The sequence below is a fragment of the Euleptes europaea genome, chromosome 3 (assembly GCF_029931775.1).
Source record: "Euleptes europaea isolate rEulEur1 chromosome 3, rEulEur1.hap1, whole genome shotgun sequence".
In the NCBI taxonomy this organism is placed as follows: domain Eukaryota; kingdom Metazoa; phylum Chordata; class Lepidosauria; order Squamata; family Sphaerodactylidae; genus Euleptes; species Euleptes europaea.
In genome coordinates this window covers 16,609,296-16,634,075 of record NC_079314.1, presented here as the reverse complement: position 1 = coordinate 16,634,075, position 24,780 = coordinate 16,609,296, and the positions used below count along the sequence as shown (strand labels likewise).

Genomic DNA, 24,780 nt, shown 5'->3' with positions numbered 1-24,780 from the left:
CTTCTGCCGGTCAGAGTAGACAACACTGACCTGGATGGACCAAGGGTCTGATTCAGTACAAGGCAGCTTCATGTGTTCTTGCCTTGAAAACCCTACCAGATCGCCATAAGTCAGCTGCAACTTGACAGCACTGTACACACACACACACACAGCGGCACTATCCCTTGACAGGACCTCTGTTTTTCTTGGGAAGGCTCTTTATTACAGTTTAGGGAAGAAGTGCTTGAGATGCCTTCAGACTCTCTGCATTCCCCATTGCCTAGCACTAGTATTAAGCTTCGATGTCAACCTCATCTCTATGAGGGAGGGCAGCAGGGGCCAAGCAGGAAGCTGAAGGAGAGGCTCTGCGAGTTCGCCAGGGCTCGTCTGAGCTCCCAAGGCATCGGGCCTGGGATTTGCCTGGCCAGCTGGGTCTTTGGCTGCAGGGATCTAGAGCTAGGACGGTGGGTGCGGGGAGGGCAGCGCTGTGTAGATCCAGTGGACGGCAGCATCTCCAGGGCAGCCTACAGGAAGGGAGGGAAAATGAAGTCAATCCACTCCGTGGGAGCAAGTTCAGTACAAACTCAGAAGTCGCAATGCACAAAAGGACTTGCAAGCTCCCAAATGAGCCTGCCTCTTTGCACCCCCCTTCTCTGTAAGATGTCCTTCTAGCTGGAGACGGAGATTTGGCTGAGGAACTTGGGAATGTTGAGTCCGTAAAAGAGGAGGTTGAGGGGAAACATGATTGCTCCCTTTAAGTACTTGAAAGGCTGTCACTTAGAGGAGGGCAGGGAGCTGTTCCGGCTGGCAGCAGAGGATAGGACTCGCAATAATGGGTTTAAATTGCAAGTGGAAAGGTACCACCTGGATATTTGGAAAAACATTTTTTACAGTAAGAGTAGTTCAGCAGTGGAATCGGCTGCCTAGGGAGGTGGTGAGCCTCCCCCCCTCTTTGGCAATCTTCAAGCAGCGGCTGAACACTTGTTGGGGATGCTCTAGGCCAGGGGTGTCAAACATAAGGCCCGCAGGCAGGATCCGACCCCTTGAGAGTTCTTTATCTGGCCAGCGAGGCAACCCCCCCCCCCCACTCTCGATCTGGGCAGCGAGGCATGGTCTGGCCAGACCCAGTGACGTTTATGTCACACCCGGGTTCCGCAACAAATGGGTTTGACACCCCTGCTCTAGGCTCATCCTGCATTGAGCAGGGGGTTAGACTGGATGGCCTCTTCCAACTCCACAATTCTATGGCTTTCAGGGTCCTTTGCAATCACAGCCCAGTTCTCATTGAGGTGGGCAAGGAAGGCCTGCGTCTTAAGACCTCAGTAATGTATGATGCTGAGAATTCTGGGAACAGAGATCTCAACAATTAATTAATTTATTTAGACATAATTTTTTTTTGCAGGCGCATGGGCCTTAATGCTAATGCAATATGTCAATTAGAAGAAGAAGAAGAAGAGGAAGAGTTGGTTTTTATATGCCAACTTTCTCTACCACTTAAGGGAGAATCAAAGCGGCTTGCAATCATCTTCTCTTCCCCTCCCCACAACAGACACCCTGTGAAGTAGGTGGGGCTGAGAGAGTTCAGAGAGAACTGTGACTAGCCCAAGGTCACCCAGTTGGCTTCACGTGTAGGAGTGGGGAAACCAACCCAGTCCACCAGATTAGAGTCTGGTGCTCATGTGGAGGAGTGGGGAATCAAACCTGGCTCTCCAGATTAGAGCCCACCACTCTTAACCACTACACCACGCTGGCTCTCATTACAGGTTTGGTATGGATGTGTCAATTACCAATGTTTTTTAAAGCTCAAAAATAACTTCCAATGGCATGGAATGCACACGGCATTCACACAGTGAACTCAAGTGATTTCACTGCAATCTCTCCCAAAACAATGGTGCAAACTAGATTTGGAAAGTTCGAGGCAAAGCAGGGGGAAACCCTGAGCATGATTAGGGGATGATGTCATGTAGATGCTCCCCCCACCCAAAAAAACCCTTCAAAAAACCAAAATAAAACCAACCAAGTCCAAACTGGAACAATACTTCCCTGATCAAGGAGCTTCTAAGGGATAAAGGAAAGGAAACGAACGATACTTCCATGTGGAAGAAACCCAACCTTTCTATGGCCTTTTATGCCCAGGTTGTTTATGTGGCGATCGCCCCCCCCCCCCGGTCTACTTCGGGGCTTTGTTTTCATTATGCACAACTTTTCCAACAGTTAGAAGTCACTTTGCTGTCTCCCCGCATTTCCCCCGCATTTTCTGGATGCAGCCAGAAACAGTATCCAGAAAACACGGGGGAAATATGGGGAGAGAGCAAAGTGACTTTTAAAGGTCAGGAAAGATGTGCATAACGAAAACGAAGCCCCGAAGTACACAGGGGCGGGGGGTGATTGCCACAAAACCAATCTGTGCATAAAAGGCCTATGGTAGATGCATTCAATAAATGTTCAGACTTTGACCCAGAGATAATATATTCTTCTTCTTCTTCTTCTTCTTGTTATTTACAATGGTTTTAAATGCCACTGGGGCTCTGTGGAAATTTCTCAGTTGTCTCATTAACTACATCGAGTCTCCTTAATGGGGAGAAGGGAGGGATCTTCATGAACAAGCGACTCACCTGTTCCGATTTTCTTCTATCTCATCCTGGTGGACAAGCCTAACAAGGAAGAAGAGAGATACTGTCAAAATGCTGTTTCTATGGAATAACTGATTTCTATCCAGCTGAGGCTGGGATCGTGGGTCACCTCTGGGATCTGCTCTATGACAGACTAAGCCATTCCTCATTGCATACCTTCCTTAAGAGTACAGTGACTGCCCCAACAAGACCTGGAACACTTGATCGTTCCCATGATGGAGATTTGTGTCATCCCATCTTTTTGAGAGGATTGTTACCTCAACCCACCATATAAGCAGGAAAGTTGTTTCTTGAATCACATTCTCTCCTTTGAGATAAAGACCCGAAAGTCACCAAACTTGCTGCACAATTCTGTTTCATAGCAACAAGGATAAGACATGCTATGATGAAAGTAGCAGATGGATGAATGCTAATTCTGATTTTAGATCAATCTTAGATTTTAAAACGATAACTTAATGTAACTTGAATATATATCATATACTGTATTTTGATTTTATTTATTATATTTGCTTCTGTGCCTTTTTTTTTTTTTTTTTTAATGCTGGTCTTTGACCATAATAAAGTATTTGATTTGATCGGAATCACATTCTACTTGCAATTCTAGGGTGGGCCTCTGGGGGGTTTGCCTCCCACCAAACACCCGGTGTCTTAAGTGAAGCGTCAGTAGATCTATACTTATTTTGAGCCTCCCGCAAACAATACACCATGCAGAACCTAGAATCGAGTGCAAAAGTAGGCACAGCTGCTGCTTTTAAAAAAGAGTTTCTAGTCCTCGAGTTCTGAAGAACAGAGGAGTCAAGCGGAGAAACGGGAATGAGAAAGAATCACGTCTACTGGCTCTTACGCCGGATTGAGTTGCGCAGGGTCCCTTCCTCCTCGTCAGGTTCCCCCGTCCTGGGAAAAGAACAAAACAAGTCTAGTACAAAGTCCCCATATTGGCAACTGCATTCTATACGACCCCCAACGAGGGCGGCTTATGCCTTTATCCCCCAACCATTTCAAACAAATAGTAAATCAATAGCTCCCCCGGCTGGCAGATCACCGCATGAACACTGATTAAGAGCCTTACAGTCATATTAACTCTATAAGCAGCAGCTGTAGGAGGACATCCACAGAGACAGAAGGGGCTGGAGTCACTCTGTCTGCCTAGCCTACCTCGCAGGTTTGCTGTGGTGAGGATAAAGTGGAGGAGGGGCAAACTGCTTCGGGTCCCCATTCAAAAGGAAAGCAGAGTGTAAATCTAAAAATATCACTCGACCCATCAATTTCTACCGAATTTAGGATTATTCACCACAATTGCAAAGCTAAGGCAGGAGCGACTAGGGGTTGCAAACTGTGGCTTGGAAAGTTCCTGGAGATTTGGGGAGGTGGAGCCTGGGGAGTGTCGAGTTTGGGGAAGGGAGGTTGCTGAGCAGAGACGCGATGCCCTATAGCATCAGCCTGATGGATGTTACATTTCAGTGCATCTGATGAAAATGAACTTTAATGCCTTTGATGAAGTTCCTGCATTGTGCAGGAGGGTGGACTAGATGACCCTTGAGGTGCCTTCCAGCTCTACATTTCTACGTTTCCATGTTTCCCTAAACTTAGACTCCTGCAAATTTATTGCTGGAATAAATTGTTAGTCTCTAAGGTCCCCTGGGGACTCCAGTTTATTTGCTCTCCACTTTGTGGATATGAGGCTTATGTGTTAGTTTACTTGTCTACTTCGTTTATTTACTTCATTGATTTCTCCCCAATGGGGACCCAAAGTGGTTTACATTCTCTCCTGCATTTTATCCTCACAACAACCCTGTAAAGTAGGTTAGACTGAGAGAGTGACGGGCCCAAGGTAACCCACTAAGCTTCCATGGCAGGGCCAGGGATTCATAGAATCAGAGTTGGATGGGACCACCAGGATCATCTAGTCCAACCCCCTGCACAATGCAGGAAATTCACAACTACCTCCCATCCCCACCCCCAGTGACCCCTACTTCATGCCCAGAAGATGGCCAAAATGCCCTCCCTCTCATGATCTGCCTAAGGTCATAGAATCAGCATTGCTGACAGATGGCCATCTAGCCTCTGCTTAAAAACCTCCAGGGAAGGAGAGCTCACCACCTCCGAAGGAAGCCTGTTCCACTGAGGAACCGCTCTAACTGTTAGAAAGCTCTTCCTAAGGTTTAGACGGAAACTCTTTTGATTTAATTTCAACCCGTTGGTTCTGGTCTGACCTTGTGGGGCAACAGATTCGAACCTAGGTCTCCCAGATCCTAGCCTACCATTTTAACCACTACATCACACTGGCTCTCCAGTTTCCGTCACTTCTGAAATCATTAAGAAATGAGGATGAGTTTGTTTGTTTTTAAGTCTTCCAACCATTACATTTTTGGTGTCCTATTTATCCCCTCTGTTTGCTAGGCCAGCAGTCTACAAAAAGCCATAGCTCCAACCCTGCCCTTGCCTTGTTAGGCATTCCAGAAGAAATGATTTACCTTTGTTGCTGGTTGAATTTGCAACGGCACCGTCGACCTTGGAAGAGAAAAGATTCTCATCACAATAAGCAGCAAAAGACAATCTGAACTGGGTAGGCATTAGGGTTGCCAGGTCCCCTCTGGCCACCGACAGGGGATGGGAGTAGGGTTGAAAGATCCAGGTTGGGAAACTCCTGGAGATTTGGGGGTAGATCCTGGGAAGGACAGGGACCTCAGTAGAGTACAATGCCATAGAGTCCAGCCTCCAAAGCATCCCTTTTCTTGAGGGGAACTGATCTCTGTAGTCTGGAGATAAGCTGTGATTCCAGGAGATCCCCAGGTCCCACCTGGAGGCTGGCACCCCTAATCTGAACTGCCCTACAACAATCAATGAACTGCCATCTCACTGAGGATCAGATTCAACCACAGAGGCACATTTGTGTGGGGCTCCAATTTTAACAGGAAAAGGGTGCGCAAACAAGGAGCTCTAAACCATTCCCCTAGCAGGTCCTTCCTTAGCGTCCCTCGCCTTCCCCACACTAGTTGTCTGCTGCAAAAACAGAGAGAGGCAGCTTCATAAATTCTTTTACTGCCTTCCAAGACACTTTAGGGGCAGACAGGTTCTAAAGTAGCCAACTGGCCAGCAGTGGGGGTGGGGGAAGTCCTATCACAGAAACTTACTGGCCCACGCACTGGCCTTGGAATAATAATATTCCTTCCGTGCTTCTTGTGGGGCTTGCAAATTAATGCCTACATCCCTTGCACACTCTTTCCAAGGTCCTTTGCATTTCGAAGAGGTCCTCAGCCACATTTTTTGGACACTCAGTAGGTGTGACTCCTTCCCAATTTGCTCTTAGTAAACTTAGAGGCCGCCCTGGTTTGGCGACCAAAGATTAATTCATCAGGACTGTACCCCAGACTCTCTGATCTTACATCTCTGCAAGCAAAAATGATAAATGGCACATTTTTGTCCCATTTATTTTGTCCCATCTATTGAGTAAACCTTTAGTATTTTCCCAATGGTTTGTATAAATCACTCTGCCGACCCATTAGCTGATGGACGGGAAGCTAAAGCAGGTGTGTGTTCAAAGCTAAATTACCTCAAGCAGCTTGCAGCTTGAAGCGATATAAAAGGGGCTGCTCGAAGGACCAGTTTCAGAGATGGCAGCCCAATATGTACCTTTTCAATTTTCTTCAAGATCTGACAAGAAGAATTTTTTGAGCAATACCACCAGTCTATCGGGGGAGGGGGAAGGCAGCATGGTATAGACCAATTTAGTCCGATCTCAAAAGCTAAGCAGGGTCAGTGCTTGGATGGGGGACCACCAAGGAAGACTCTGCAGAGGAACCCAATGGCAGACTACCTCCCCTTCTCACTTGGCTTGAAAGCCCTTTGCTGGGGTTGCCATAAGTCAGCTGAAACTTAATGCCACTTTACACACACACAAAAGCTGCAGATGGGAGGGAAGTTGTGATAGCATAGCCTGCTCTTGTCAGATCTCGGAAGCTAAGCAGGGTCAGTACTTGGATGGGAGACCACCAACGAATGAATGAATGAATGAATGAATGAACGAACAAATTAATGAACAAACAAACGAACAAATGAACGAACAAACGGACGAACGAACATATGAATGAATGAATGAATGAATGAATGAATGAATGAATGAATGAATGAATGAATGAACGAACAGCACTGGGTTGAGGAAAGGGGAAGACAGGAGATTCTACTCACTGAGCACAATGAGAATACCGAGCAAGAACAGGATGACGGCAAAAACCAGCCCTCCGATTCTCAGGGAGTAATAATCTGGGAAAGGAAAAGAAAGCAGTAGCAGTTTGAGGCTGGGAACTCAACTTACTTACCGATTTCATTTATACTCCACCTTTCTCCCCAATGGAGACCCAAAGCAGCTTACATCGTTCTACTCTCCTCTGTTTTATCCTCACAACAACCCTATGAGGTAGGTAGGCTGAGAGCGTGTGACAGACCCAAGGTCAAAATGGATACCAGTCATGATGCATACCTATCCTCTCCAGGATCAGAGGAGCATGCCTATTACATTAGGTGCCGTGGAACACAGGCTGGATGGTGCTGCTGCAGTCGTCTTGTTTGTGGGCTTCCTAGAGGCACCTGGTTGGGCCACTGTGTAAACAGACTGCTGGACTTGATGGGCCTTGGTCTGATCCAGCAGGGCCTTTCTTATGTCCTTATGGCACCCAGAGAGCTTCAGTGGCAGAGTGGGGATTCAAGCAGAGAAAATGAACAAAAAAGAGGGAGAAAAAATTTCAACCCAGAACAGACGAGGTAACCCAAAAAGATTGAAAATGGGGTGGGGGGACTTATATAATGGGAATATAAATGTCAATTGCAAAAAAGCTAAAATTGTATTCCAAAAGCTTTAATCAAAATATAAATATTAAAAACTCTCTGTAACCTAAAATTGATGTACTGTGATGCACAGTTTTTAATATTGATAAGTTGATTAACGTTTTGGGAATATAACTTTAGCTTTTTTGCAACTGGTGTTTATATTCCCGACCTTTCACATTTATGTAACCTATTATAGTCCCAAGCTTTTTGGTTGCCTAGAGTGGGGATTGAATCTCCAGTCTCCCAGATCCTAGTCCAACACTCGCCACGACACCACGCTTGGACAGAGAAAGCTGTCTGAAGTTGGGTTTTCTCTGCAGGACTTTAAAAACCAGGCCAGCGTGGTGTAGTGGTTAAGAGCGGTGGTTTGGAGCGGTGGACTCTGATCTGGAGAACTGGGTTTGATTCCCCACTCCTCCTCATGAGCGGCGGAGGCTAAACTGCTGAACCGGGTTGGTTTCCCCACTCCTACACGTGAAGCCTGCTGGGTGACCTGGGGCTAATCACAGTTCTCTGAACTCTCTCAGCCCCACCTACCTCACAAGGTGTCTGTTGTGGGGAGAGGAAGAGAAGGAGACGGTTTTATTCTTCCTTAAAAGGTAGAGAAAGTTGTCATATAAAAACCAACTCCTCCTCATCCTCCTTCTTAGCAGCTCACTAGCAGGACCGTAAGGATGGGCTAGAGAGCATCCTCCAGGACTGCTGCACCCACCAACCAAAGGAGTCCTTTGATCTCCACCTGACTTCAATTCCGTCTGACTTCTAAGAACTTAGAGCACAATCCTAATGGGGGGTACTTACCTTGGACCTGGGGACGGCACAGCCGCACCGCCTCCTGAGCGGCTCGCTGCCAAGTGTGACCACTTTAGATCTCCCTATTCAGCCAACATCGCAAATTGCAATCTTAAGAGTGTCTTTACATCATTACGCTTCCAATTTATGCCAACAGCTTTATTGGCAGGGCGCTACTCTCGAACACCAAGGGATCGACGTGCCTGTGTTCATGGATCCTCAACTCTGGAGGACTTGCCTTTTTACATCCTGTTTTGCCCCATTGTATGCAGGGCCCCAGGGCTAAATTTTTGGCAGGAATATTATCCAGTATCAATACACACTCGGATGCAGAGAAAATTATATTTATGTTATCTGATATTGATGCATACGCATCATATAGAGTCTCCCTGTTTGCTCTTGCTGCAAAGGAAATAAGGTCTAACAGGGTATCGGAAGGAGCAGTTACTTATCTTTTAAATGGAAATGTTTTAGTATATTCCATTACCGATTTAATATTTTACTTGCGAATCCATTGTATTTGTATTATTATTGGTTTGTTTTAGTAAATTGTGATGGCCAATGGCTATATTCAATACAATTTTCATACTCATGCTGCCAAGTGCAGCAAACCAAAAATTCCTCTTCCCAAGGAAACCTCACGGGGCTCTCCAAAGAGTTCCCTGGGGCTACGCCTGCTTTTGGAAGGTGTAACACAGCGCCTGCAAAAAAGGGCATTCCCGGACCAAAAGGGCTTTGGGAGATGACTAACATCAGCTCTGCCCAAGAACACCCTTTTTGATGCTGGCATGAGCCTCAGCGCCAGGAAAATGCTGCCAGCGAAGCTGCGCCGGCGCCCGAACCTCAGGCTGTCAGCCGGGTCCCCGGAGCCAGTGTAAGTGCCCCAGTGCCGACACTGGTGCCCCTTTAGTCTGTGCAAGTGGTGCTACCACCAGCACTGGGCTCATGCCGGCTCCATACTCCTTTTGCCCCTCGCCCCCCAATTAGGATTGGGCTGCTAGAGTGATGAGCATAGGTCTGCTCCATTTTATCCTCACAACAACCCTGGGAAGTAGGGAATGCCAAGAGAGAGATTGACCCATCCCAGGTCACCAAGGACCTGACTGCACATTACATAATCGTTGGGTCATGGGCTCCATGTTCAATTGGGGGTGCATAGCGAGTTCCCCACTATGAACTCCAATGCCTGAGCATGCGCATCAGGAGCTCAATTCTGATCAGGAGTTTCCCATGAGGATGTTTCTGCTTCCCCCACACACACCATTTCCCCAACCTTAAACGCCCTGATGGGGTCATATTTGCCCCATTGTATTCACGTAAAGGTAGTCCCCTGTGCAAGCACCAGGTAATTCCTGACTCACAGGGTGACATCACATCCTGATGTTTTACGAGGCAGACTATGTTTATGGGGTGGTTTGCCACTGCCTTCCCCAGTCATCTTCCCTTTGCCCCCCGCAAGCTGGGTACTCATTTTACCGACCTCAGAAGGATGGAAGGCTGAGTCAACCTTGAGCCGGCTACCTGAACCTGACTTCCGTCGGGATCGAACTCAGGTCATGAGCAAAGCTTTTGACTGCAGTACTGCAGCTAGGGCTGTCGATTCGGTTCGTCCCAAACCGAAAAACAGCCGAATTTTCCCCGATTCGGCGGTTTCTAGTTTGGATGGAACCGAATTAAAAAAAGGCGGGGAAACAACGAGCCGAATTCGGCAAGTTCAGGGCGATCGATGAATAAATTTGGCAATTTTGGGGGCTCCGAATCAGCAGCATAACCATAAAGGCATTAAAAAAACATTCGCGCCTTTCCGCTGCTCTGGGGGGGCATGTTTGGAGGTAGAGGTCCCAAACTTTCAGCATAGCTTGAGGTGACCCTTCCTGCAAGAACTCCCAAGTTTGGTGATGATTGGGGCAGGGGGTCCCGAGTTATGGGGCCCGGAAGGGGTCCCCCCAAAATCGGCCACAGGAATAAAGGCATTAAAAACACATTCACACCTTTCTGTGGCTCCGGGGGGGGGCATTTTTGGAGGTAGAGGCCCCAAACTTTCAGCTTAGCTTGAGGTGACCCTTCTTGCAAGAACCCCCAAGTTTGGTGATGATTGGGGCAGGGGGTCCCGAGTTATGGGACCCGGAAGGGGTCCCCCCACCCATCTGCCCATTACAGCCTTTAAAAACACATTCGAGTTGGGCCGTACCATTACCCCGGCCCGGGGGTCTGGTCTGGTGGTTGCCTCGGCAGTAGGGCCATACCATTACCCCGGCCCGGGGGTCCGACTAAAAGGCAATTAATCCCGAGTTATGGGGTCCCCCCCCCATCCACCCATTGGAATAAATGGGAGCAGGCAATCCTTAATGTGTATCTAGAGAGTGGCAAATCCAAGGCAAAACCTCCTGTGCCAGAGAGTATGTGTGTGTGAGTCTGCTAGAATCGTACTGGATTACTCCTGAGTCCTCCCAGTCCCTGCTCCAGATAGAAGAGGACATCCACAGTAAGACCCATTTGGGGGCTTTTCTCTATAATTCTCTATAATTTTTTTCCTGTGTGTGTGTATGTGGGGGGAGGAAATTCTGTGTGTGTGTGTGTGTGTGAGGGGGGAAGCCAAAGGAGGGTGGGTTTACCTGTTCTGCTGGGGGGTAGGCTTGATTGCCTCTGTGTGGGACTGTGCTTTCTACTGTTTTCACCGGTTGCCAACTGCTTGTGGAGTTAACTGTGGGTCAGTGAATCTCTCTCTGGCTGGTTCCTATTGTTTCCAATGGGCTGTGCAGCCGCTCCTGTTGTTTCGAATGGGCTAGCCTGTCATTCGTTTTAGTACATTCCCTGTAATGTATTTCAGTGGAGTCAATTCAAGTCAACCGACATTCCCCTCTCCCGTTATCTTCAATGGGCTGGGCAGCCTCTCCCATTGCTTCCACTGGGCTGACTTGTCATTCATTTTAGTACATCCCTTTTAATGGCTTTATTCCAATGGGCAGATGGGGGGACCACTTCCGGGGCGCATAACTCGGGGGGCCCTGACCCAATCTTCACAAAACTTGGGGGTTCTTGCAAGAAGTGTCCTCTCAAGGTACGCTTAGATTTTGGGATCTCTACCTCCAAACATGCCCCCCCAGAGCTGCGGAAAGGCGCGAATGTGTTTTTAATGCCTTTATTCCTGTGGGTGATTTTGGCAGGGACCCCTTCCGGGCCCCATATCTCAGGACCCCCTGACCCAATCTTTACAAAACTTGGGGGTTCTTGCAAGAAGGGTCACCTCAAGCTACGCTGAAATTTTGGGACCTCTACCTCCAAACATGTCCCCCCCGGAGCTGTGGAAAGGCGCAAATGTGTTTTTAATGGCTTTATTTGGCTGAATTTTTTTTCCCACACTCGGAACTTGGCGCCGAATTCCATGGATCCGAATCGGGGGAGTTCGGACTTCGGCATTTCCCGAATCAAAATGGACTGAATTTTGCCAAATCCGAATTTTACCACAAAATGTTTTCCAACAACCCTAACTGCAGCTTGACCCTGACCTGGATGGCCCAGGCTAGGCTGATCTCAGGGTCAGCCCTGGTTAGTATTTGGATGGGAGACCACCAAGGAAGTCCAGGGTTGCTGGGCAGAGGAAGGCACTGGCAAACCACCTCTGTTAGACTCTTGCCATGAAAACCCCAAAAAGGGGTCACCATAAGTCACCTGCAACTTGATGGCACTTCACACACACACACACACACACACACACACACACACTGCAGCTTACCACACTGCGCCATGGGGCTCACATACAGGACTTTTATTTCTTGGGTTTTGTTCAGATTAACACATATGCCGAGAAACTATTAAAAACCCTGCAAATTCCACACACAGATTATGTGAATGCCCACCATTTGTGATAACCAATGACTTATGACAAAGAAACTGGAATAACTCACCATAATTGAAGGGGTCGTGTGTTGGTTCACTCCTTGGTTCTGAAAGAGAGGCACACACAGAGGCGATTGGTGAGACAGAGAATCCTTGATTCAACCCCCAACGCAAACCCTAAAATGACACTGATGGGCGTACATGACCCAGCTGTTTTCACATCCTCAGACTGCCCCATGGAGCTGTTGTGAATCTTATATGCAGCCATGTAAGTAGGGTTGCCAGGTCCCTCTTTGCCACCGGCGGGAGGTTTTTGGGTGGAGCCTGAGGAGGCCGGGGTTTGGGGAGGGACTTTAATGTCACAGAGTCCAATTGCCAAAGTGGCCATTTTCTCCAGGGGAACTGATCTGTATCGGCTGGAGATCAGTTGTAATAGCAGGAGATCTCCAGCCGCCACCTGGATGTTGGCAACCCTACATGCAAGTAACATGGTTTTTACAAAAGAGCCAATAGCAGCTTTGTGGGGTGGTTGGTGGATGCAAAGACAGCGTGCGAAGGGAGGCACAAACCTCCCATCACATGTCTGATATACAGCCCTTTCGTTGTTCCCCAGAAAACAGGAGGACTTTATAATGTGTAGATGGAGCTTCCGATTAAGCATATAAAAGATGTTCTGGAATAGCATGAGTCCTTTTCAGATACAGATCTAGCAAGCCCTCTGAATGCCAAAGGCACTGGTGAAGTATAGCCACAATTTCCGGCAGCGATTAGAACAAATGTGATTAGAAAACATAACAGAGCTGCCCTGCAGAATCAGAACCGTCTTCATTCAATACGGTGTTCTGCCTGCCTACTGACAGGAGTCGGCCAGATAATGTCACTAGCAAGTTCACAAGGAGGGCAGGAATGGGGATATCTGTCCTCTGTTGTTAGCTTGCAGGATGGGATGGTCAGAGATGAACCTGCAGGGGTGGGGAGGAGAAGGAGACAGCTCTTGACAATTCCCTGGCTGCTATGGAAGAGAGATAAGACAAATAGCAGAGGGATGCATATCCAGCCGACAGGTCCTTATTCCAGAAAAAAAAATAATCCTTGCCTACCTTTGACCTTTTCAATAAACAACCATTTAAGAATATTGTTTAAGCAGAACAGAACTGAATTCGTCTTCAGCCCCAAAACATACTTATGAGAAGCATCTGACGCACCCATTCGGGAATGGAAGATGTCAGCCCATTGGTTGCACTAGGAAAGCACAGCCCACGAAGGACATTTCTGGGAACATTTTTTTGGGGGGGGCTTTTGGCTCAGCAGCACAGAATCCTGCATGCAGAAGGTCTTGGGTTCAATCCCTCCCATTCCCAGCTCAAAGAGAGGGGCTGTGACTCTGCAGCAGAGAATCTGTGCGGCATGAAGAAAGTCTCAGGTTCAATCCCCAGCATCTCCAGTGAAAATGATCAGGTAGGAGGTGATGTGAAAGACCTCCCCGAGACCCTGGAGAGCCGCTGCCAGTCTGAGTAGATAGTCCTGACCTGGATGGGCAAATGGTCCGATTCAGTGTATGCAAAAACACAGTAGCTGAGCCACACCAACAGCGTATAGGGATACAGAGCACAAAAGTACGTGGTTGTAGGGCACCAATTAATTACAATATCTAAATAATCTATTTCAACAAGTAAATATTTAAAAAGGTAAAGGTCCTCTGTGCAAAGCACCGGGTCATTCCTGACCCATGGGGCAACGTCTCATCCCGACATTTACTAGGCAGACTTTGTTTATGAGGTGGTTTGCCAGTGCCTTCCCCAGTCATATTAAATATTAAAGATGTATATTTATTCGAATGATGACAATGCACTGAGATTGATTACTATGGAAAAATAAGAATTATTCTGATGAAAACTACTTTGAAATGGGGAAAGAGCCGGCAACCTGTTGAAGACGTCTTATCTGTTATTCTGAGAAGACAGTTTACAGATTCTGTTGCCAAGGGTTTCCCTTTGAGACAGATCACAGAACAGAGAAGGGAAAGGTTAAAGAGTGGAGAGGGATTTTTGACTCCTTGCCAGGAGGTTTTCTGTGAAGCGTTCATCTCAAAGAAGGATTGCAGTACAGAACTGGACTTTTAATTTCATGTAACCAGCATTATATATACATCTTTAATATTCACTTGTGGAAATAAACGATTTAGATGTTGTGATTAGTTTGTGCCCCATAGCCTCGTACTTTTGTACTCTATATTCTGTATACACTGATTCAGCGTATGGCAGCTTCATGGAGTCACCTATGGAAGTGTTTCCCAACCTGTAGGTCAGATATCAAGGGTGGGTTAAGGGGAGTTATGATAGAGGCCTGTAAAATTATGCATGGTATAGAGAGTGGACAGGGAGGACGTTTTCTCCCTATCTCATAATACTAGAACACTGAGTCATCTGTTGAAGCTGAGAGATTCAAATAAGATACTAGGAAGTATTTCTTCACATGTCACATACTTAAATTGTGGAACTCCCTGCCCCAGGATGTGGTGATGGCTGCCAACTTGGAAGGCTTTAAGAGGGGAGTGGACATGTTCATGGAGGAGAGGCCTATCCATGGCTACTAGTCAAAACGGATACTGGTCATGATGCATACCTATTTTCTTTAGTCTCAGAGGAGCATGCCTATTATATGTAGGGTTGCCAGGTCCCCCTTTGCCACCGGCGGGAGGTTTTTGGGGTGGAGCCTGAGGAGGGCAGGGTTTGGGGAGTGGTGGGACTTCAATGCCATAGAGTCCAATTGCCAAAGCAGCCATTTTCTCCAGGTGATCTGATCTCTATTGGTTGGAGATCAGTTGTAATAGCAGGAGTAAGGCTGTTGATTCGGTAAAAACTCAGCCTTCCATCCTTCCGAGGATAGAACCGAACCGAAAAAATACTGCAAAACCAAACTGAAATAAAAAAAAAAAACGAAACGAAAAAATACTGAAAAACCAAACTGAAAAAATTCTGAAAAAAATGCAAATTCGGTAAAATTTGGGTTTAGGTTTACTGAGTCCGCAAAATCAGGGAGGTTTGCAAAGCCGAATTTGCCTTTCTTGAAAAAGCCGGATAAAAGTCCAGCTTTTTTGGGAACGTCTTTCCGTGGCTCCTGGAGGGGATTTTTGCAGGTAGAGGTCCCAAATGTTCAGGGTAGCTAGAAGGGACTCTCCTTGCAAGAACCCAGGTGTTTGGTAAAGATTGGGTCAGGGGGTCTGGAGTTATGGGGTCTGGAAGGGGTCACCCCCATCCTCCTCCATTGAAAAGCATTGGCAAAGTGGCTGTGTTCAGATGCTTTCGTGTGATCTTCGCAATGTATCTCCATGGAGAAGCCGGGCTTTAAATGGCGGGAAAGTTCACCCCGAGCCTCCATAGAGAGACAATGTATCCAGAGGAGGAGGAGGAAGAGGAAGAGGAGGAAGAAGAAGAGGAAGAAGAAGAGTTGGTTTTTATATGCCGACTTTCTCTCCCACTTAAGAAAGAATCAAACAGGCTTACAATCACCTTCCCTTCCCCTCCCCACAACGGCCTCCCTGTGAGGCAGGTGGGGCTGAGAGAGCTGTGACTGTCCCAAGGTCACCCAGCTGGCTTTGTGTGTAGGAGTGGGGAAACAAATCCAGTTCACCAGATTAGCATCCACAGCTCATGTGGAGAAGTGGGGAATCAAACCCGGTTCTCCAGATCAGAGACCACCGCTCCAAACCACTGCACTACGCTGACTCCCCTTGCTGGTCCAATGCTTTGTCGCCATAAATGTTCATGAGGTGGGACCAGGGATCATTAAGATACCGCACTGGTACCTCATTGGAAGGGCCCCTATACTAGTGGAGGCCTTTATGAGGATAAAAGAGTCAGGCTTAATTCCTGAGAATTGGAAGCAGGCAATTATCGTTCCGATCTAGAAGAAAGGCGACAAGTCTCAACCAGGGAACGATCGCCCAATTAGTCTTCTTTCTGTAGTGGGTAAATTGTATGCATCCTATCTGTTAAACAGGTTATCCGGTTGGATGACAGAAAATTCCATACTGGTACCCGAGCGAGCCGGCTTTCGGTCGGGTTATTCTACATTGGACCACTGCTTTATACTATCCCTTCTTATTAAAAAATTATACATTGCCCTCTAGTGGATCAATTTACGTTGCCTTTATGGACTTAAAGACGGCCTTTGACCAAGAAACAGACTATGGCAGAAATTTAGCAGCTATGATATCGATGCTCGCCTACTTTGGCTCATTTGCTCATTATATGAAGCATTTGAAGTGTGAGTACAAACCAAGATGCAGGGTACGTCATTGGTATTATGCACTCAATGTATAATCCGGTATTTGGTACAGAAACCAGCAGTTTGAGATTGTCAGTCTTCAGGCTGTGGGTCATTTGGAACTAAGTTTCTAGTCCCTATGATAGTGGAGATGACCTTGGAAAACTGTTTATTGAAAGTTCAGGAACCCAAATGTGGCTGTGCAAACCTTATGGGACTGAGGTTGCGAATCCCTGCATAGCTCCCAGACTCCTCCTGGGTTAGCAAAATAAATGAAGGGAAAGTATGCAAAGTTACGGAAATGGATTCAAGATACCGAATTTGGATTTTTTTAAAAGGCGATACAGACGACACCCCGCAACGACTACTTTCACTTTTTAAAAGAGTTGCCGACAGTGGTAGTCAGCTCAATGGCGTCTCCCATTCATCTCCTCGTTTCTGACCTTACCTGCAGCCGTAGGTACAAGCAGAGCCCAGCAGAGAGACAGAAAGAGCCACATGTTCATGTTTGCGCTGAGGAGACACAAAAGGAAGGAGAGCCTAGTTAGAGCCATATGGAGGATGTGGCCCTTGAGAACCCCTGGTCCAGTAGCCCCAGCCATCGACAATGGACCACTGGATGTGTACTGGCAAACAGAGGTCAAAAGGGGTCTTCTCTGGAGATAGTCCATGGCCAAATTCTGGCACAAGACTGGACTATTTTTGCCTAGAGTGGAGCTTACTGTTCTATTTTATTTTATTGTTAAACTCACACCTGTGAGCTCACAAGGGCAAATTTTTCATGCCTTGCTCTCAATATCTCTGGGGTGTTGACTGGTAAAGTGAAAAAAAAGCAAAGAAGAGGCGTAGATATTGGAAGAGAGGAGGAGAGGGGGTTGTCCAGAACAGCCAGGTGGAAAGGAAAAAAAGAAGGGGGAAGGAGAGGATATGGCTCCTGGAACAGCTGCTGTTGGACCTTTTATTTCACATCCTGTCATGGCCTAGCTGGCCCTGACAGAAGGAGGGCAAAGACCCATTGCTGTGGCAACGGGCCTTAGCCAGGCTGAAAATGGCTATGCAATGTTTACAGGTGATAACCTGTCTCTCGGGTGCTCGCTCAGGGTCGTTCCAGGGATCCCTTCTCCTCCTGTCTCCCCCACCGTCCCCCTCCCAAGCAATAAAGCCAGAGAGATAAGTCCTGTGGCATGCTCAGGTTGTGGGTCAAAGTGTGATCACAAAACGCAGACATTTGCAAACCGGGTTTGCGAGGATGCCTGGCCTCGAACTGTCAACAGCCGCTTTTGCGGCAAATAAAGTCAGAGTTCAGGCTGTGTGTTCTTCTCTGACCCAACGAACGCGTATGCAGAAATGGGTATTTCCAGTTCCAGTGCAAAAAGAGTACTTGTATGCAAATATGCATTTAGGCGTAACTTGATTATAACTTCCGGGGTCTCTTCAAAGAGGCCATTCAAAGAGGCTACGGCTAGAGTAACAGTCTTATCTTTACCAGACGGCAGATAGATTAACTGGCAGTCCTGAGAACACAGAGGAAAGTGTGAAATCAATGGAGCAATAAAAGCAGATCTTATAGAAGAATATAAATCGTAACGGAGTAAAAAAAAAAAAAAAGCCTTTCCACACAGGCAGACTCTCTGTCAAATAATTCCTTGAGGGGTAAGCATTGTGTCTGGCAGAGAAGAAAAGTCGTCGAAAGGTTGGAATGGTTAAGAATTCTAGATAATCTGGAAGCCCTGGAAAATATGGGCAGCTCTGTCCCCAGAAGGAGGGTGTGCATTCATGGGTGTTTCAACACAGAGGTCATAGCAGCTGTTATAGTTTGAGAGCCAACAAGAGGAGGAAGAGGAGGAAGAAGAAGAAGAAGAAGAGGAGGAGGAGGAAGAGGAAGAGGAAGAGGAGAAGGAGAAAGGAGGAGGAAGAGGAAGAGGAGGAAGAAGAGGAAGAGGAAGAAGAGAAAGAAGAAGAGGAGGCGGAGGAAGAGGAAGAAGAGGAAGAAGAAGAAGAGGAAGGAGGAAGAGAAAGAAAAGGAAGAAGAATTAGAATTAGAAGAAGAAGAAGAGTTGGTTTTTATATGCTGACCACTTAAGGGAGACTCAAACCGGCTTACAAGAACCTTCCTTCCCCTCCCCACAACAGACACCATGTGAGGTAGGCGGGGCTGAGAGAAAGTGACTTGCTCAAGGTCACCCAGCTGGCTTCGTGTGTAGGAGTGGGGAAACAAATCCAGTTCACCAGATTAGCCTCCGCCGCTCATGTGGAGGGGTGGGGAATCAAACCCGGTTCTCCAGATCAGAGTCCACCGCTCCAAACCACCGCTCTTAACCACTACACCACGCTGGCTCTCATAGAGCTTGAGGCCAGCGGCCAGTCCAGGCGGTCTGAGCACCCTCCTCTACCTCAGCTTTCCTTACGCAGCCTTGGCCAAGTTCACTGTCCCACTAGCATCTCAAATGGGAGCACCATGCTTGTTGTTGTTGTAAGAGCAAATACACAAGCCCTGTTCATAAGTTACAGTGAATGCACACACAACCCATGTACAGTATATAGTTGATTTTTCTTTATACATAACGTTGAATAATTCTCAGGTGACATTCCCTTCATGTAAAGGTGAACAAACCATTCAGCCTCCAAATTTAGCCAGGTGCTGGTCCCTGGTTTCATTTTTAAAGCGAACAGGCATCGGCTGCTTTGTACAGACAGAGGCCAGCACTCTCGGGTTGCCAGCTCCGGGTTGGGAAATACCTGGACATTTGGGGGGTGGAGCCTGAGGAGGGCGGGGTTTGGAAAGGGGAGGGACTTCAGTGGAGTTTCCACACATTTTGCCCACGTTTTCTAGATTCGTGTTTAGCCAGAAAACGCAGGGGGAATGAGTGGAAACACACAGGGAGAGCAAGGCGACCTTTGATGGTCGGAAAACGCAAGCATAATCAATGCAAAGCCCCGACATAGTTGGCGGGGTGACCGCAAGGAAACAGCCATGCATAAATGGCCATAGAGTCCACCTTCTAAATAGCCATTCTCCCCACGTGAACTGATCTTTGTTGCTGGGAGGTCAGTTTTAATAGTGGGAGATCTCCAGCTACCACCTGGAAGTTGGCAACCCTAATGCACATGCATGCAGAATAGACATGCATTGACTGTAACATGTGGACAGGACTGCAGAGCAAATGAAAAGTCCTTTTTAAGAGACGGGAAGAGTATTGTGACGTCTTTTTGGAGCGATCAGTATCCACTCGAGAAGCCCAAATTCACTAATGGTTGGGGATCACACGTTTTGCCTTTTACAAGATAAGCACAGTGCAGAAGAAGGGGAGGGGTGCCTGGTCTTTCTGGGAACCCCTTAAAAGGGCAAGCCAATCCCCAGGATCGACCCCCTTGCTGTTTACATCAGAAAAAGAAAAACAGCCACTCTAGTCAGCTATGAAAATGTTCTCCTCCTTAATATTCCAGAGCATGAACTGTGTCGAGCCCAGGTACGCAACCCCCTGCTTCCCTTATCCATATCCCATCCCAGATGCCAGGACCAGCAGGCCTGTTTCGTAAACATCCCTTTGGCTTGGAGATTTGCCTGCTAGCGCTGCCGGGCAGGAAAGAGGGGACAGGAACACCCCTGTCCATTCAGCGCTGGGCAGGCCACACTTTAATTAACTCTTCCTATTGCAGACTGTCCTGACCTGGATGGCCCAGGCTAGCCTGATCTCGTCAGATCTCAGAAGCTAAGCAGGGTCAGCCCTGGCTAGTATTTGGATGGGAGACCACCAAGAAAGGTCAGGGTTGCTGTGCAGAGGAAGGCACTGGCAAACCACCTCTGTTAGTCTCTTGCCATGAAAATCCCAAAAAGGGGTCGCCAAAAATCGGCTGCGACTTGACGGCACTTTACACACACACACATTGCAGACGGTAGGCTAGACATCTCCTGTGTGCCAAAGACACCCTCTGCAAACAGTCAGGGTCCTGGGACGCTCAGCTCTAACCACTAGGTAGCAGACCCTTTCCAAATCCCAGCTTGGGAAGCAGCAGTAGTACACCTCGCTTACATTCCAGAGTCTTGGAAAGAAGCCCCAGCCGCCTTTTCCCTCTTTGTTTTGGCTGTGTGTGTGTGTTAAGTGCCATCAAGTCCTGCCTTCAAGTCACAGCTGACTTATGGCGACTCCTTATGGGGTTTTCTAGGCAAGAGACTAACAGAGGTGGTTTGCCAGTGCCTTCCTCTGCATAGCAACCCTGGTATTCCTTGGTGGTCTCCCATCCAAATGCTAACCAGAACTGACCTGGCTTAGCTTCCGAGATCTGACTATACCCTGTTACCTTCCCTCCTCGTTTTGGTTAGGCATAAGAAAAATATAAATACCTCCCAATAGAGTAGGGTTGCCAACCTCCAGGTACTAGCTGGAGATCTCCTGCTATTACAACTGATCTCCAGCCGATAAAGATCAGTTCCCATGCAGAAAATGGCCGCTTTGGCAATTGGACTCTATGGCATTGAAGTCCTTCCCCTCCCCAAACCCCGCCCTCCTCAGGCTCCACCCCAAAAACCTCCCACCAGTGGCAAAGAGGGACCAGACAACCCTACATTAGAGATGCCTGGGGATCCCCCGGAATTACAGCTCATCTACAGACTACAGAGATCAGTTCCCCTGGAGAAAATAGTTACGTTGGAGGGGGGATTCTATGGCATTGTTCCCCACTGAGATCCCTGCCCTCCCCAGGCTCCATCCCCAAGTCTCCGGGAGTTTCCCAGCCTGGATCTGGCAACCTTACCTCCCATCCTGGAAATATGTCCTAAGGTAAACAGCAATGGAGAGGGATATTTAGTTCGAGAAAAACTGTGCAGGGGGTGGGGAGTTTAATCCACACTGCTCCAGAAATGTACCCCTCATCTAAGGCTGCCAGGTCCCTCTTCGCCCCGGTGGGTCCAATGCCCAAAGCGGCCATTTTTTCCAGGAGAACTGATCTCTATTGGCTGGAGATCAGTTGTAATAGCAGGAGATCTCCAGCTACTACCTGGAGGTTGGCGACCCTACCTTCATCTGATTTGGGCCCTTCGTCACTCCTTTGAAGTGAAAGAAAGAAAAGCCAACCATGGGCATCCCAGTCCCCAATCTCACATGTTGATTGGGAGGCCCACGCTGGGTGGGCAGAAGGACCGCATATCTTCAGTCAACAGAATCCGGGTGAGGTCAAGGAGAACCTTCCCTGTGTACAGCGACAACCCCCACGTCCCCAGCTCAACTGATAAGAGCACTCCTGTGTTTGGACATTTGGCCCGTTAGGGCAAAATGCAACTGTCAGCCAGGATCTGGGAACAGCTGGCATCTCGCTGAGAGTGAGTGTGGAGTAGGCTTGCCAATTATGCGTGGTACGGAGAGAGCGGACAGGGAGAACCCCCCCCCCTTCCCCGTCCCATAATACCAGAACGTGGGGTCAACTGCTGAGGCTGGAGGATGAGAGATTCAAAAGAGACAAAAGGAAGTATTTCTTCACAAAACGCAGAGTCAGATTGTGGAACTCCTTGCCCCAGGATGTGGGGATGGCTGCCAACTTGAAAGGCTTTAAGAGGGGACTGGAGCACGTTCATGGAGGAGAGGACTATCCATGGCTACTAGTCAAAATGGCTACTGGTCATGATGCAGACCTATTCTCTCCGGTATCAGAGGAGCATGCCTATTATATTAGGTGCTGTGGAACACAGGCAGGTTGTTGCTGCTGCCGTCTTGTTTGGGGGCTTCCTAGAGGCACCTGGTTGGCCACTGTGTGAACAGACTGCTGGACTCAATGGGCCTTGGTCTGATCCAGCAGGGCTTTTCTTAAGAACATAATGTCCATGTAGTGGCTGGAGATCTCCTGGGATTACAACTGATCTCTGTGCGACAAAGATCATTTCACCAGGAGAAAATGGCCGCTTTGGGAAGTTGCCTGGAGATCAGTTGTAATAGCGGGAGATCTCCAGCCACCACCTGGAAGTTGGCAGCCCTAAGAACAGAGGAGGGGAGAAGGATGTCATAAACTGTTTTGGGTCTCTCCTCCGCTTGGGAAAAAAGCACAGTGCAAACACCTGAATCAATCAGTCAGCTAGCTCCCACGCCCACTTGACGGCAGGAGAAAGGGAACTCAGCGGATTGGCCTGGATGGTGCATCGCCAGGGCCTACTGGATTTATACCTGCTCTCGGGCATTTGGAACATTCTCTGTGGCTCCTTAATCCCAGACCTTTTGTTCTTATAGCTTTGAGCTCAGCCTGCCTTTCCCCGCAGCTCAGCAACGGCACCCGAAGCCCCAGCAGGGAACGCATTCCTGGCGGGAAGGTTGCTTGGTTGCCGGAGTTCATTCCAGCCAGGACGGTTCTGTCATTACGGGGGAGGGGGGCAGGGTTGCCAACCTCCAGGTGGCTGAGATAAATATACACAAGTACTAAAGATAGTCCGGCTGAGGTAAAGATAGTACAGGCTCTCAAATAAATGCAAAAAGCATGTATTGACAAATACAAATGTGCGGGTGCTATAAACGTGGTAAAGAACAATTCATATATTCCAAATCCGAGTCGGGCAATTCAGTATATAAGTCTCTTATTTCATAACAGGAGGCAGAAGAGGGAGATTGAAGTCGGCTGTATCATATTTATTTGTAACGAGACTATTCCTGAGAATGTTTTTGAAATGTTTTAATGCACTCGCAGGAGTCTTGCCTCCCTGCACACGGAGAGCTGAAGAAGCCGCCCCCGGTGGCGGCGAAAACGCACAGCATCCGGACGGCGTTCTGACTTCAATCTCCCTCTTCTGCCTCCTGTTATGAAATAAGAGACTTATATACTGAATTGCCCGACTCGGATTTGGAATATATGAATTGTTCTTTACTGCAGTTGGCATATGAAAGTGTGCATATCTATATCATTGTTGTTTCTGAAGTAGCCCCTGCTACTTTTTTGTATTGAGTCCGTTTTTAGAGTTGATAAGTTTTCTTTGCCACGTTTATAGCATCCGCACATTTGTATTTGTCAATACATGTTTTTTGCATTTGAGAGCCTGTACTATCTTTACCTCAGTCACTCAGTCAACCTCCAGGTGGCGGCAGAAGATCTCCAGCTATTACAACTGATCTCCAGCTGATAGAGATCAGTTCGCTTGGAGGAAGTGGCTCCTTTGGCCATTGGACTCAATGGCGTTGAAGTCCCTCCCCTCCTCAAACCCCGTCCTCCTCAGGCTCCGCCCCAAAAACCTCCCGCTGGTGGCGAAGAAGTGCCTGGCAACCATGGGGAGGGGTTGTCTGCCATCTCTTGCTTTGAAGGGACTTCAGTGGCATAGAGTCCAATTGCCAAAGCGGCCATTTTCTCCAGGGGAACTGGTCTCTATCGGCTGGAGATCAGTTGTAATAGCAGGAGATCTCCAGCTACTACCTGGAGGTTGGCAACCCTACATATGCCCCACAAACTACCATCCCTTTTCCCTGTTTTTAATTTATGTCTTAGGACCTATTTTGGAAGGATAACTTTCATCATAAACAATGTCTCATTGTTTCTCCCCAATCTCCGGGGGTTACCGCACTTTGTATTCCCAGCGATGTATTAAGAGTTTGAAAATGTTGTAAAAAACATCGCTTTAAAAGGGTTTTTGGATACCATTGCTTATAAATGGTTGGCAGATGTTTTCACAGCTAAAGGGGTCAAACAAAGTGCGAACAGTATTTTTTATAACGTTTTCAAACTCTTAATACATCGCTGGGAATACATAGAAAGTGCGAACAGTATTTTGTATAACATTTTCAAACTCTTAATACATGGCTGGGAAGACAAGTGCAGTAACCCTATCCCTTTCATTCTCTGGTTTTCCCTTTCTTCCAGCAAACTATTTTTTTTCTTTAGAAGGTTTTTATATACCAATTTGCCTTTTAAGGAGAAACAAACCAGCTTACAATCTCCTTCCCTTCCCCTCCCCACAACAGACCCCCTGTGAGTTAGGTAGGGCTGAGAGAGTTCAGAGAGAACAGTGACTAGCCCAAGGTCACCCAGCTGGCTTTATGTGGAGGAGTGGGGAAACCAACCCAGTTCTCCAGATTAGAGTCCACCGCTATTAACCGCTACACCACCCTGGCTCTCACGCCACGCTGTTCCAGTTTCAAACATCCTACAAAAGTTCTTCCTACCACTTCTCCGGGGACGGCTCCAAATTCCAACACGCGCACCCCTTTGCGCTTGCAGCTGTGCCTGATTCCATGATGACCAGATGGTTCCACGACCTTCTGGCACGCAGCAGTGTTAGCGTGCTCTGATCCCACCGGCTCTCCCGGCGGCACGTTGGTCTGCCTTCCAAAGACCCTTCAGGCTGCCAGCTCCCCCCACCCCAAGCCTTAACCCATGCGGCCCCTGGTATCTACCTCCAGAGTCCATGCTCCAGAGCTTGCCCGTGGTTCCCAGCAAGATAAACAAGAGCGGGGAAGCAGTTCAGAGGAGG

At 47.8% G+C, this 24,780-nt stretch overlaps 1 long non-coding RNA gene across 1 annotated transcript; it reads right to left on the bottom strand.

The window, feature by feature from the left end:
• Positions 1-452: 452 nt before the first annotated feature.
• LOC130475500 (uncharacterized) lies at positions 453-12,206 on the bottom strand. Its single transcript, XR_008933242.1, has 6 exons — positions 12,140-12,206; positions 6,801-6,875; positions 5,087-5,123; positions 3,457-3,506; positions 2,595-2,633; positions 453-503 (listed from the first exon to the last, which is right to left on the bottom strand). It is a non-coding gene; the product is annotated as an uncharacterized LOC130475500 (long non-coding RNA).
• Positions 12,207-24,780: the final 12,574 nt, after the last annotated feature.